The sequence below is a fragment of the Ursus maritimus genome, unplaced genomic scaffold (genome assembly GCF_017311325.1).
Source record: "Ursus maritimus isolate PB19 unplaced genomic scaffold, ASM1731132v1 scaffold_5, whole genome shotgun sequence".
NCBI classification, from domain to species: Eukaryota; Metazoa; Chordata; class Mammalia; order Carnivora; family Ursidae; genus Ursus; species Ursus maritimus.
In genome coordinates, this window is record NW_024426663.1 from 44,492,377 (window position 1) to 44,506,831 (window position 14,455).

Genomic DNA, 14,455 nt, shown 5'->3' on the forward strand with positions numbered 1-14,455 from the left:
GAAGGAAGGAAGGAAGGAAGGAAGGAAGGAAGGAAGGAAGGAAGGAAAGAAAGAAGGAAAGAAAGAAGAAAGAAAAAAGAAAGAAGAAAGAAAAGAAAAGAAAAGAAAAGAAAAGAAAAGAAAAGAAAAGAAAAGAAAAGAAAAAAATAAAGAAAAAACAAGTTGGAGACATTTGCCCCACAGAGCGCTGATAAAGTCATGGTGAAGAAAGTGTGGATAATTTGGAAACCAGGTGGTTTGATCTTGTCAGTTTTGATTGCTCTCACCAAATCCAAAACCTGTTCTTGGACTCTAATGGCTCTGGGCCTCTGAAAGTGTGGAGATAGTTGTCACCTCCATTAGCAAGACTGAAGTGTACCATCATAACGAACAAAAAGTTAGAATATTTTAAAGCCTAAATTAGGAAATGAAACAACCCCCTAAAATAGGTAAAGGAAAAACATCAGTGAAATGGGAGGATTTTTGTAGCAACCACAACAAATACCTCTAAGTATTGTTCTAGGCATCAGAGTGTTCAGATTCTTTTAAGCCCCCTTGGAGGCTTCTCCACAACACTGTGTAGTTCTTTATCTGTGCTACTAACAAGTCTGTGACTGCTTGTTAAATGTCTATGCCCCCTACTAGAATACACACTCTGCGTTGTGTGGGAATGTCAGCCCTGTGTGCCCCCATGTCTGGGATACCCGGTACGCAGTAGCGCTCATCAAATATTTGTGAATTGCATTCATAGTTAATACATGACTGTAACACAATGATTACCAGAAAGGATACCACCCATTTTAATAGATAGGCGCCCCCAAAAATGTGAACAGACTGTTTATATTAGATTGATGTTTTTATGCTCAGGGACCATAAGGCTAGAAACAAAAGGAGAATGGGTTATAGTAGGAATATTTAACAGAAAGAGAAAGAAACTAAAAAGGAAAGTTGTAGGAAAGTCCTCATTCTTTTAATGGGCAAATCTCATCCATTGCTCCCATCAGCCCATGGAGGGAAATATTTCCATTTTAAAGAAGAGAAAAGGCAAAGAGATTTTAAGAAGCAAGGGCAGTCTTACTCTAATACATGTGGCCCGAATAACAAACGTGATCATCAGGCTTTATTTAAGGGGGAAGAAGGAGATAGTTCACATCTGACAAATGTATTCTTGAAGGGGAAGAACAGCTTGGGAGCGAGATATGGAATAAGGAGGGACTAGAAGGCCTAGTTCCAAACAACAGGAAACATGGAGTAGAATGTGCAAGAGAAGGCCACTGTGCTAGATTCTTCAAAACAAGACTTACCATGGTGATATCTCAGGAAGCTATGGGAATTTACATCATTATTTGGGAGACCCCCGGTTGAAGCTTTCACCAAATCTCAGGAATCAGCAATTCCAATTTCAAAGTGAACAAAGATCTGTTAAAATATGAACATAATTATAAATATATATCCTGTTGCTCTCTGAAGGCAGACCTGTCCTTCTAGGAAAGACACTTCCATAGATAACTCCAGGTCAGAACTCTTGTGCTCAGAGCCTTGCAAAGGCTTTATGGCTCCCAGAACAAAAGTCTCAGCCTGGCACCACAGGAGTGACCACCCCCCCACACACACACCCACGCTGTTGCCCCTCTGCCTCATCGTCTTCCACCCTTCTCCACACTCGGTCAGCTCCAGCCCCAACCCGTCTCCTCACAGGTCTTAGAACCGTGTCCACAGATCACATGACTTTATCTATATACCCACTTGGCTAACCCCTCACTTCCTGTAGGTCTCTTCCTTGGCAACTCTAAAATGACACACATCTACCCTGCCTCACTCCCCTGGACCCCAACCTTTCATCATCTCCTACCCTGCAGGGTTTTCTCCTTAGTGCTCCTCACTATCTAACATGAGAAGGTGGCTTATTTATCTTGGCAAATGTCTCTCTTCCTTACTGGAATGTAAGCTCTATCAGGGCCAGCATTTGTACTCATTTCTTTAGATGTGTGCCTCAAATAGTGCCCAGCACATGACAGGTGCTCAAACATTCTGCTTGAGTGGGTAGCTGGAGCACCAAGGAACTTGTCATGTCTCCTTCTCAAAGTCCACAGAAGGAGAGCCTGGGTGGCTCAGCCGTTAAGTATCTGCCTTTGGCTCAGCTCATGATCCCAGGGTCCTGGGATCGAGCCCCACATCGGGCTCCCTGCTCAGTAGGAAGCTTGCTTCTTCCTCTCACACTGCCCTTGCTTGTGTTCCCTCTTTCGCTGTCTCTCTCTGTCAAATAAATAAATAAAACCTTAAAAAAAAAAAAAAAGTCCACAGAAGCACGTGCAGAGGTGGAATTACATCTTTGTGCCGCCAGATGTTGCGGGACATGGGGACCCATCTTCCCAGGTTCTGAGATTGCAGGTTTTAGGACAAGTTGACACTTCAGGACAAATGAGAGGGAGCTTGAGAGGTGTGTTCTTTGCAGAAACTTTCTTCGTGCAATTTGCTTTTTCAATGCAGATTCAGGCTTTCTAGGAGAACTCAATCATTTTGTCTGTTTGAGTTCATTTTCATAGACTCCCCGTGTGCCCAAAGAGCACCTACCGCTTCTTTCCAGGCCACACCAGCTTCTCCCGAATGGCCACCACAAGCCCCAGGGTAGGGAGGTGTGGCACATGGATGTGACATCTCAGGTCCATCTCAGAGGAGGAAAGAGGTCTGGTAGGGCTATTGCAGTCACGAGGATGCCCCTCCTGGCAGGGATGGAGAAAGGCCACCCAGATTTCCTGCCAAGAATGAGAGAAACTCTAAGTGCATTCATGTTTTCAGGGATGGCTCTTCTTTCAGACAAGTCTCAAAAACATAATGCTGCATTTATCTTCAAAAGCATACATTTAGCCATCTTTATTACCAGCTTGCCTCTTGTGAAGGCTTCTGGTGGACAACAGGAATCCAGAGTGACAGGACGTTGACATTAATGATCAGCCATTTTCCTATCAATGGATTTCTTTATAGCAACTTTGGGTTACTTGAAAACCAAAGCTTTTCAGGGAAGTTTGCTATACTTTAAACAGAGAAGTACAAAAGCAAAAATGAACTTTTAGGACTTCATCAAGATAAAAAGCTTCTGCACAGCAAAGGAAATAGTCAACAAAACAAAGAGGCAACCCACAGAATGGAAGAAGATATTTGCAAATGACACTACAGATAAAAGGCGGGTATCCAAGATCTATAAAGAACTTCCCAAACTCAACACCCAAAAAACAAATCAGTCAAAAAATGGGCAGAAGATAAAAACAGACACTTTTCCAAAGAAGACATATGAATGGCTAACAGACACATGAAAAAATGTTCAAAATCATTAGCCATCAGGGAAATTCAAATCAAAACCACATCAAGATACCACCTTACACCAGTTAGAATGGCAAAAATTGACAAGGCAAGAAACAACAAATTTTGGAGAGGATGTGGAGAAAGGGGAACTCTCTTACACTGTTGGTGGGAATGCAAGTTGGTACAGCCACTTTGGAAAACAGTGTGGAGGTCCCTTAAAAAGTCAATGACCCAGCTACCCTATGACCCAGCAATTGCACTACTGGGTATTTACCCCAAAGATACAAACGTAGTGAAAAGAAGGGTCATATGCACCCCAATGTTCACAGCAGCAATGTCCACAATAGCTAAACTATGGAAGGAGCTGAGATGCCCTTCAACAGATGAATGGATAAAGAAGATGTGGTCCCTATATACAATGGAATATTACTCAGCTATCAGAAAGTATGATTACCTAGCATTTGCATCAACATTGATGGAACTGGAGGAGATTATGCTTACTGAAATAAGTCAAGCAGAGAAAGACAATTATCATATGGTTTCACTTATTTGTGGAGCATAAGGAATAGCAGGGAGGATATTAGCAGAAGGAAGGGAAAACCGAAGGGGGTGTAAACAGAGGGGGAAATGAACCACAAGAGACTATGGACTCCAGGAAACAAACTGAGGGTTTCAGAGGGGAGGGGAGTGGGGGGATAGGCTAGCCTGGTGATGGGTATTAAGGAGGGCACGTATTGCATGGAGCACTGGGTGTTATAAACAAACAATGAATCATGGAACACTACATCAAAAACTAATGATGTACTGTATGGTGACTAACATAACGTAATAAAAAATAAATAAATGAAATAAAATAAAATATAATTAAAATTTATAAGAAATCCAGTCACCCAGAAATAACAAATGTGAACATTTGGCATATTATTTATCATTCTATTCTTTTCAATGGAATTCACACACATTTTTTTTAAAGAAACAAAACAACTGAGATCATTTAACATTGTTTTTCAATCTGTAAATTTCATTCATAAATATGTTGTGAATATTTTTCCAAGTCAGTAATATGTCATTTCTGTTGTATTTATACAATATGATAAATAAAAGTATATTTTCAAAATTAAAAAAAATAGAGAAGTACAATTATTTATGTTTTTCCCTGTTAAATCATATGTAGGCCTAGCTTAGACACTAATGTTAGAAGGAAAAAAAACGTGTGTTTTTCATATTTAAAATCATTCTTTAAGTGGCAATGAACTGGGGCACCTGGGTGGCTCAGGCAGTTAAGCATCCAGCTCTTAATCTCAGTTCAGGTCTTGATCTCAATGTCATGAGTTCAAGCCCCGTGTTGGACTTCATGCTGGGCATGGAGCATACTTTTATAAAAAAATTTAATTAATTAAAAAAATAATAAAATAAATGGCAATGAACATGAAAGTGGTTGTCCTAGCACCTAGGAACTACCTCCTATGCATCAAATTCTTGATACATATTTGCTTAATGCATACATTTTGAAATATCCAAGCTCATCTCAACACTACAAAACCTTCCAAAATATGAATAATCAAAAATTATTCACCCAACTTCCTGAAATATGTCCTAATGTCTATGAATATGTTCAAGCCTATACTCCCTCAGCCCTTTGTACCTACCTACACATCTTAATTATCAGTTCCTCCATGTGTCTCCTACACTAGAACATAAGCCCTACAAGTCTCACTTGTCATTCCCCCCATCCCCACCCCACTCAGCACCTTACTTGGTGCCTGGCACACAGTAAATGCTCAATAAATTCACTTTCATTCATTCATTCACTCACAGTTTAGGGGCTGGTATAGGTCAGATGTTCTGCCAGACACTGGGGATATAATGATCAGGACTCCCGGCTGGTCCCAGTTGCTCCTGCACAGAGCTCACAGCACAGAGGCTGGATATAAAGGAAGGCAATCAGACAATTATCAAACAATTACCCAAAGGGCGAAGTGAGTTAAGATATACGCTTTTATTTTTTTTTAAGTAGGCACCACGCCCAATGTGGAGCCCAGCATGGGGCTTGATTGAACTCATGACCCTGAGATCAAGACCAGAGCTGAGATCAAGACCAGAGCTGAGATCAAGCATCCGACGCTTAACCCACTGAGCCACTCAAGCGCCCCTAAGTTACACACTTCAGAAGAACAACGAGGGGACTAATATTCTTGGGATCTGGCAAGTCTCCCCAGAAGAAATTACGTTAATACTAAGACCAAAAGGATGGATAAAAGTTAGCCTGGGAGGGCAGTGGGAAGAGTATTTCAGATAGAGGGAACACCATACAACAAGATCTGGTGTCTCCAAAGTCGTGACACATAGTCCTCTTTAAGATTGGGCAATGAGAAATTCAAATTCCCAGAAATTCTTGGAAATTCCCAAATCATAACTATATTTTTAACATAATACTAAGTGACCACAGTGCTAAGCAGTAGTGAATCATTTTCAGCTGTGGAGTTACAACTAGAAGCTTCAAAGGCATTCTGTAACTTCATTCTCACAAAGTGGAATAATCTTTGAAGCTCTATACAAATAGGGCTTAATGAATTTTTCAAAGAATGACTTTAAGACATTAGGTTTTCCTGTTGAGAAACAAAATCAAAGAGAATAAAAGAGAGACTTGCCAAAGAAATCAATACTACAACTGTCACTAGAATTCAGGTTTCAGTTGGCTCCTATTTGTAAACTCATTCTACACTTCTCTCTTAAAATAATTGAGATCCACAAGTGGCTCAGCAATTCTGCCATTGAAGCTAACTGAACATTAAAAAAAAAAAAAGTATTTAAACAAAACAAAAAAGAAACTTAAAGCCATCAAATATAACTCTCTAGTCTTACACCAGTACCACTGAATGAAGTATTTTAGGTTACATCTATTTTGCAATTTGCACTGAATATTAAAGGTAAATTTAAGAGTCTATATAAATAATTATTTTTGAGATTTAAATTTCAAATAACTTTATCACATCAGAAACAAAGCAGTGAAGACTGAAGCATCATTAATTTACAAGTCAAACTTAACAAATTTCAAGTAAATTTTGCATATTAACATTATTCTACTTTATTCCTGGAATATTTTGTACAAACTAATAATAGAAGCAGTTGGAATTTGTTAAAAAAAAAAAAAAAACTACTTATGCAGTATAAAAAAAAAGAAAATGCCCAAAGAGCATGAAATGAAAACTGCTTGAATTCTAGGTTTTTATTTCCATAGGTTTAGTGCTTGAAATCATAAAATAGTTTACCAACTGCTGAAGAGGGATTTCCCAGGAAGCTGCAGATAATGTTAGTGCTTACAAGGACACTAACTGGCTATCTTAGTCATTCATCCACTTAGACACTATTTCAGAGAAAGAGAAATATGCCCTACTTTCAAATACTTTTATACAGATTCAACAATCTTTCTCGGGCAACAATTCCCATAGTTAACAACCTTTGTTGTGAAGAAATGTGGTATTTAGATTAAGTAATATGTCACTAAAACTGTAGTCTCATCCATTCCACCTATTTGGACAAGGAGGCCAGTGACATATGAAAGTCCACATATTTGGTGATGGGTTTGGGCTTCAGGGTTGTATCATGCTGAGGGGGCATCAGAGACCTGGCCCCAGCAGCTTCATTCTGAATGAATGAGTTCAGGTCTTAGCCCACCTTAACGCTCACGTAGCAAAGCCACCAGGAGACGCATGAGTCCCGACCACACAGTGCTAGGGAGGAAGGCCTTTCCTGACAGCCACTAGCCCGGAGACTGCAGGTAACTCATGCCAAATGGGAGCGGAAATGCCAGCAAACCTTTCTTAAACTCCAAAAGGATAGAATCAGAAACATTACCCTGTTTCCTTCCCCTTATCCTGGAAGTTCTTAGGGATGTTAGGAGAAGGATGGGAGAAGAGTCAGGTATGAGGTAAAGCACCTAAGGTGATCTGTATGAGTAGGTATACATGTGTACATGTGTGCATGTGCTCATCTAAGTGTGTGTGCTTATGTGTTCATATATGTGTATATTCATGTCTGCATGCACACTTGCATGTACTGCGTACTTGAGTAATTAGGTGTGTATTTGCATATGGGTATATGTGCTTGTGTGCATATATATGCTTATATACATGGTTGTATGTGTAGTTGAGTGTATATGTATGTGTTTGCATGTGTGGATAAGTACATGTATGTATATGTGGCAGAGAAGTCAAAGACTGGGGATCTGAAAATAGCACTAATGACCAAACTAACTGAAGGGAAGACAGAATGACCTTGGCTTACAGATTCTGATCCTAAGAAAAAAGGCTGTAAAATGTGGAAGGATATTTGGAGGAAACCATATAAAGACTATTTCTCTAAAGTAAGCTATTGCTCACTACCCTTGAACAAGGCAATCTAGCCTCTTCCTTCATAACAGTCAATGCCCCTGCCTTGGCACGTGAGGACCCCACCTGCTCAGACCTTCTAGCTCCATGATTAGGACGAGATGGATCTGAGGTGGAAGAAACTCAATGTCATGTCAAGAACTCAAAGAATTTCATAAAATTCTTGCCATCTTGATTTTGAGGAGTAAGTATATGATTAGTTTTACTATTCCAAATTTGTAGGATAAAAAAGGGAGACAACAAACAGCCAAAGATGTCTCACAGATTTATGATTTTATTTACTGTTAAAGATTAGTAATAAAATGATGGATTGGCCAAACACATTTTGGCTTTATGTTGAAATTTTATTCTTTTTTGAAGCCAAACATTTTTTTGGAACTGAGATACACTAAACTGTGTGACAATACTATAAACAACTGCAGCTTAATGTTGATAATGATATCACTGTTGACGTTCAAACTACCTCATGAAGGTACATGTTAATATGACAGTAGTTATTGAGCATCTACCATGTATTGGAAAAGCTGAGGATAAGACACAATCTCTGCCCTTAAGAAGACACAGCTCTGGGGAGTCCACAGACCAGGAAGCAGATAATTACTGAGTAACAAACTGAAGCAGCCCTCTGCCTGTGGAAAGCACAGGGGAGCACAAAACAGGAAGTGAGGAGGACTGCTTGGGAGGACTACAGAAGCTGTAGAGAGAGGGGATTCCACCAGCGTCTTTCTTAAAGGATGAATAGGAAACATCACAGGCAAATGGAATGAGTCTTCCATATATATTACCCAACATATATATGTATATCAAATTGGAATTAGTACTATATATATTACACATAGAACATTGGTATATATGGTATCATAGATAATACCAATTATATATACATTATAAATACATAACTCTTTCTCCAAATATTTTAATACCAGTCTACCTTCCCTTTAATTATAGTATTTCTATGTTGTTGTTCCTTAGGTTTCTTAATTATTCCCCACATCTACCCTACCCCAAACTGAGGAGAAAAATGAAATATTAAAGTCATCCTTACTCATGAGAGTATTATATACAAATATTATTAGCAGAAAATATAAGCTCTTAATTGGTACATCTCAGAATTATCACTAAGCCAGCCCCTGCATTTATTTGGAAACCTGCCCCAAATTCTTACACTTTTTATGAGAATTTAGCTGAACTATTTGTCATTTCCCCAAGTCCCTAAATGAATCCACATTATGGAAAGGGAAAAAATTCTTGCCCACTTTTTTGATCTACCTGAAATTAAATGGAACTGCAATCTTCAGGGATTGGAGGGCCACTTCAAGCTGGCAGGAAGGAGAAGAACGGAAAGAAAATGAAGACATACATCTGTGGGGAAACAGGGGGGCTAAGGTGAAGAGCAGGGTATCCCATTTGCCACATCACATCGAGCTCCAATGGGTCTGGGGCATCTGCGGAGGGTAAAGAGGCAGCAGGAAAGCACTTCTCCAAGAATGGGGGGAAGAGGGCCTTTGGTGCCATCCACCTCACACATTTTCGCTCAGCCTTTGCGCTTGAAATGCAGTACCTTTCACAGTTGGAAAGAAAGAACAGCTATGCCAGTGACAAAACTGGAACACGGAGGAGAAATTAATAACACTTTGCACTTCAGGTTTCCTGGGAGGATGTGCCATACATACAAAATAAGCATGACACAATTTAACAGCAATAGCCTGGCTGGGCTCAAGCTGTTCATTTAAAGTTTCAGGTATTGTAAGGAAGAATCCATTTGACAGACTGTAAAGACTTCTGGGGAGAGGGCAGATGAAGAGAAACGCTCTTGCAGAGAACTCAGCCTAAGAGCAGAAGAGCTCACAAAAAAAGATTCTCCTGTGTGCTTAGAGGGCACTCCTGGGAATTCTGAATGGCACTGTATAGCAGGGAATATGTGCAGAGTTGCGATCACACTGGCGTTAGAGCTGTACTGGGATTAAGAGGCACAGAAAGCACTAGGGTAGGTGACGCTGTTTAGGACAATCTGGACATTTAGCAAATACACATTAAGAGCCTGCAGATTCTGCCGTGCAGCATGGTCATGATCCACACAAGCGCCAATGTGAGGCCGACCTAGATTTCCCTTTCTGGCTCTGCCCCTTGCTAACCGTGGGAACCTGGGTCACTTAACTCATTTCTTGGAACCTCAGTGTCCTCATTTGTCAGATAATTGCGCTCCTCTCCCAAGGAAGTTGAGACAATTAAATTGAGCAGCATATATCAAGAATCTGATCTAGTGGCTGGCAGATGGCAGTGAATTAAAGTCAAGCTAGACAAGTAACAATACACTTCCTCTTTGCTATGTGTGTATTATTTTACTTCTAAGGTGATAGCAGAAGTACAAGTACTATTAGTCCCAGTAACAGCACTCTTCATAGTTTTAACGTCTAACAAGCACATAAAATACTTACCTATCAAACTGAGTAGTGACCATATTAAGATATTGTACTCTGAGCTTTAGATCGATTATTTCTTTTAATATTCATACAACCTCAAGTAACTTAAGAGGTTATTTGTCTTTCACTTATACAGATGATAAGACTCGGAGAGATGAAGGACTTAACTGAAGTCACACAGAGTTAGTAAAATGCTGAGCTCAAATTTAAACCCAGGTCTGTCTTACTCTGAAGCTCAGAACTTCATTAGGTGATTCCAAATATGAGATAAACATACCTGGGATTAGTATAGCTTCTGACCAAGGGAGCTCAGAAAGGCTGGACACAAGAGATAATATTTGAAGAGAGTCTTAGAGGATGGAGAGCTTTTTCAAGATGGGGAAGGATCTCCCACACAGCAAGAACCATCTCAACAACTAACAAGGGCCTGAAAGTATTTAGCATGTGCCATGGGTGGAGGCCTTGGCCTTTTGGAGGGAGCTCAGTCAGGGCCTTCAAAAGAGGTGTCAAAGCAGCCAGCAGAGTGTCACAGGATACTGAATATAATAACTCTGCTGCTCTGGAATTTCAGCGGAGATGCAAAGGTCAAGAACACCATTGTAGGTACCACATATCCACAAAATCTAAAGTACGGTGATCATCACAACAAGATTAGAAGAGGACCGTCCCTGAGCCAGTGCTGCCAGAACTAGCTGATCACCCTCTCCAACCACATAAAAGGCTGAGGTTGAAAAACATCAAAAGAGAAATTTCTTTGGAAAAAATCCCTGTTGAGTATTTTACTTCTCCCTGGACAAGGGGAGTAAAGAGCTGCAGCCTCACTTCAAACCTAGCATAACAGGGTGAAAAGAGACTAATGGAAAAGCTTGACATGTGTCTCCAGGAATCTGGGGGACACAGGGACTAGTGTTTGATGGATGTTGGAAAAATTCAAAGGTGAAAGATGGGATAGTGAAAAAGGAGAAAGAAACACTTTGTTCTTGCATAACGAAGAAAAAGAAAGCTATGTGGGAAGGAGAGGTTTCTCCACCTATGACATGGCATTACTTCCCTGTTTCTAGATGTGGATCCCGTGAGGAAAAAAAGCCTCTCTGACCCAACCTAAAACAGACTCTTCACAGGAGGAACAGATGAGGATACGCTGTGTTCCCTACAGTGAAGTGGCCGTTGAGAAGCCAGGGGATGAGGTAGACAGTTGTAAGTGGCCAGCAGATGAGACTTACTACTCATGACATGTACTGCAGTCTGGGACCTTCAGCAGAGGAACTCTGAGGATCCCACAAAAAATATCCCCCAAGGGAAAGAGACAACAGTAGCCAGTCCATCGTCCAGAGGGCAGAAATACAGACGGCAACTGTAGTAACCTCCCTCAATTCTCCCCACTATCTAATTACTCTTTCTGATTCCTCCATGGCCAAGACCTGCTTTTTCACTGAAGTGAAGTTTTTAATTATTGGAAGTAACTGGAATCTTTTTTTAAGCATGTCTTGGAAAGCTCTTTCATCCAGTCTTGGGAACAATGGTTTTAACATCACCTACAATAAGGATGAGGAGGCTTAGGAAACACGAAGCTGCTTTCAGGCTTGTATCCTACTGATACCACCTAACAGAATAAAAATCAACCAGAACTATAGTAGTAATTACACTAATGACAAAAATCAATCTATGCAAATTCTTCACCTACCACATATTCTTCCTCATTCTTTTGTCTGGTCTCTTCACCAACTCACCAGGGCTTTGGGTTTTGTTCTTAGTTTCTCTCTTCTTGTTAGGTTCTAGAATCTGGTGAGCCACATAGATTTTTCTCTTTCATCACCACTCACACTGGCTTGTTTCTGCCAAATCAACACTCATGTTTGAATGGCAGGAAGAACAAAGTGTTTTTAGGTGAAGGGCTGATCTATTGAAATTTGAAAACTAGATTAGGTCTTTATTTTGAAGGGACATAAATGTCAGGCTACTAAGTTCACACTTTTTTTTTTCTCTTTTGCAAATATAGGGAGATACTGAAGGATTTTAATCTGAGTGGTGACGTAGTTATATTTGGGGGTTTTCATCTTTAATTATTTTTGGCAGCAACTATGGGGAATAGATTGAATAAGGGAGAAAGGAGAGATAGGAAAATCAGTTGAGAGGTAAGCCTGAGATAAATAACCTATATAGTTAGTGGAAGAAAAATTAAAATTCTCCAATGACCCATCGAAAGGCAGGCACTGAAGTGCAGTAAGCATGTAAACACTGAAGAAGCAGACTAATAAATCATGCTGGATAATCATCGGAAAATAAAGACTTGGATGTCAGCTGCAGACTGTGTATTGATTGATAAATTAGGACTCTGGTTCTTCTATCACAAATTTTATTTTCACGCATTATTCTGGAGTCTTGGATTATAAATTTCAATGAGATTTTCTGTCTTGTGGACTTAATTGCATGGATCTTCTTGCAAGGTTAGGAAAGGGGAAATGGCTTCATGTCTCTTAAACATCTGCTGTCCTCAGGCAAAAAGGAAACTCTCTTCCTCTCTCCCTTTCAAGTACTTCTTATATCTAAATGGCAAATGCATTTTTTATAATGTAGGGGTTTTTTTTATTATTAAGCAAAATGGTATTTGTATTTCACTTCCAGCCCCATCTGGAATGATTCTTTTATTTTACATTAGTTTTACTTTGGTCTTATTATTTTCACAAACATTTTTAAAACTTCTTTGAAAATAACATTAAATGCTTTGGGGCATTAGCTAAATGCAGTTCCCTGAGAAACATCAAAAGAAAAGCTGGACTTACTGAGAACAATTTTCCATTCTAATATACCGAAGTAACAATAAAATTTTTGTTAGAGAAAAGGCATGATAATATTCTGTGCCCATTTATATACCCAGATTTCTCCTGTAATTAATGGCCCACACATTCCTGCCTCCATCCCTAGGAGCCATCTGGTCACACACTTGACCCTTTTCACTTTGTTTCTCTAGTCACACATCTTAGAGGATTCAGCCTGCACCTATTTTATTTTGGACATACTCTGTCTTCTTTACCCTTTTCAAATCTTCATATTTATTATCAGTTTTTGTTAGGATCATTCCCTCGTTAATGCAGGGAATCATTCAAATAGTAATACTAATAGCAACCATTTATTGAATGCCTACCATACACCAGGTATCACGTTCAGGGTTTTCTTCCATTATCTCAATTTATGTGCACAAGTCCAGGTTATAGAAATATTATTTCTATGTTACAAATGATAAAACAAGCTCAAAGAGGTTAAGTGATCTGCCCAAAGTCATATAACAGATGAATGAGTTTGAAAAGCCAGAAAACCTTCCAATAGTTATGAACAGAAATAAGTGGGGGAAAAGGAGTACCAGAAAACATAAGCACTGGAATTCCACTCTTGAATACTGGGAGTCAGTGATGTTCACCTGGTACCTTCCATCTTTGAAATTATAGAATGTTAATTTGCTCCAGATGAAAAGCTTTCGATTGGGCCCTAGAAAGACTAAATCCCCTTCCTGACACTGACTCATTTGGTGTCCTATGCTAGTCACATAACCTTGTTGAACCTCATTTTCTTCACTTGCAAAATGGAAATAATAATATGTATGCTACAGAGGTGTTGTGGAGTTTAATTAGCGTTTCTTTACTTTGAGATGATCAGATGAAAGGTGTACTTTAAATTTACAACATTAATTATTATTTTTATTGTACATAATCATTTGAAAATACAAGAAGCTGTTGGATATTATTTTACAATAACATATATTACAGCACAAGAATTTTTTTGAAAACTATGCTGTTATGGGTTAATATGACCTGCTCATTCATAGATTATTCCCAGAGAAAACAACTTAGGAACAATATGAAAAATAGGGTAACTCACAGAAACGGAAAAGTATATCAGGTAGGTATTGGTTTGACCAGTTAGAGCTGACACACCTAACTGTTGAAGTAAACACAACAGTGGTAGCAATAATCGAAGGAAACATAGATAGAGCTTGATTGCAAAACAATATAATGGTGCCTCTATTTGAAGTGTGCTTTTCTTGTTAGGAACCCAAAGCAATTTACCAATATTATCTCCATAAGGAGGAGAGCAAAGAGGAGTCCACTTTAAAGACAGATGAATGGAGACTTAGTGACTAAGTGGTTTGCCCAAGGTCACTGAGTCCGTTGCTAGCAGCAGGGTTCAGGCTGTCCTCTCCCTTGATGAGGTCAAAGAGTTTGTTACAGGTGGAGCTGGAAATGGAACTCAGGTGTTTTGTATCTAATAACTGGATGATGTTACCTCTCTTCAAACAAATGGGTACAGTCTGAGGATAAAGGCATCTTAAAAAAGAGTCCTCTGCAATATCTAACTAAAAGC

At 39.4% G+C, this 14,455-nt stretch overlaps 1 long non-coding RNA gene across 3 annotated transcripts in view; it reads right to left on the minus strand.

Moving 5' to 3' along the window:
- Window positions 1-97: 97 nt before the first annotated feature.
- The window catches only part of LOC121100719, a 133,756-nt gene continuing 119,398 nt past the window's right edge, over window positions 98-14,455 (minus strand). For 2 of the 3 annotated variants that reach the window (XR_005832494.1, XR_005832495.1), the window contains exons 2-3: window positions 2,554-2,735; window positions 98-1,398 (exon numbers count right to left, since the gene is read on the minus strand). This is a non-coding gene — a long non-coding RNA (uncharacterized LOC121100719). Of the gene's footprint in view, window positions 1,399-2,553; window positions 2,736-5,098; window positions 5,337-14,455 lie in introns of those variants that run through there. The other variant, XR_005832493.1, reaches the window with a different exon arrangement.